This window comes from Alexandromys fortis, unplaced genomic scaffold, assembly GCF_014885135.2.
Source record: "Alexandromys fortis isolate MF-2015 unplaced genomic scaffold, M_Fortis_MF-2015_v1.1 scaffold_14, whole genome shotgun sequence".
Taxonomy (NCBI): domain Eukaryota; kingdom Metazoa; phylum Chordata; class Mammalia; order Rodentia; family Cricetidae; genus Alexandromys; species Alexandromys fortis.
The window spans coordinates 14942025-14943290 of record NW_026067910.1 but is presented as its reverse complement, the minus strand read 5'-3'; positions in this window follow the sequence as shown (position 1 = coordinate 14943290).

Genomic DNA, 1266 nt, shown 5'->3' with positions numbered 1-1266 from the left:
CCCCCTCTCTCTCACCCCCTACCCTTGTGTGTCTCACACACCCCATCCCTTATTGTGTTTCCCTCTCCCCATTAAAACGCACCCACGTGGGAGCCTCGTGTCCCGTCTCTTTCCTTTGCGCGTGTCTCGCCTATCCTGTGTTTGTCCACACACCCACGCCGCCGTTTTTAAAGGAATAATAAGTGGTATTACTTCATTTTCTACATTCCTTGCTTCCTCAGCAACTGTCTGGTGTCTTCCTGACTCTGCCCTTCTTTATGGGTATTTCTGCTCAAATTTTCCACCTGGCTCTATCCTGCCTTGCCATAGGTCAAAGCAGTTTTATTTATCAACAAATGAGAACAGCACATATTCACAGTATACAGGATCCCACAGCAATTTTGGTTGTTAAAATTCACCTCCTTTCTGATAGTTTCTATTTTATAATAATATCAAAGGTTAACTAGTCCATGGCTTGGTATTGACCGCCCCTCATTACTAAGATGAATTGTCATACTCACTATTGTAATACGATAGGTTTTTAAGGACCAATGTAAAAATAAAGAAAAGAAAGAAAAAGGAAAGTATTTTAGCCAGTTTCAAGCAACAGAGATTTAGCAGTGACTCTTTGCTCAGGATCTCTGGATTTGCCTCAGTTCCCTTATCCTTGTGATCCCTGCAGAGTGGCACCTTCCTGTTTATAGGATTGACCTGACATTTTGGGAAAATACAATGGGATTTTATCTTTAGGAAAAAGCCTCTGGCTAAATGACATCACGACCTTCAGACAGATTAGAATGTCACACTCTCACCCAAACAAAAAATAGGACTCTGATCCAATTTTAGGTCATCAACCAAAGTCTTATAAGTTCAGATCTAGGTTGTATTAGCTTCTCATCAAGCAATAGAGGTCCATTCCCAATGACATCCAAGCATGGTAATATTTATCTAGCTACATGACAGTTATCAGCCCACGGTTACCAAAAACTCATTGTTAAATTCAGATTTGTCTCTTTCATTGGAAAAGACTAGGCCTGGGTAATATCAAATATAAAGCAGAACCATTAGTATCCAAGTAAATTCAGATTGCATGATAGATTGAAACCAAGAAACATGATTTTATCTGATAGGAAAACCAATATATCTTTGGTATCTGTTAGCCCTCTATTATTCAGGAATAGATAATTTTAGGCAACTTGATTATCCAATTAGATCTGTTTTAAGTTTCATTTTTTTCCAAATTTTATTTTATAAGCCTTAAAAACACATGTTTAAGTTTTGTCCAAA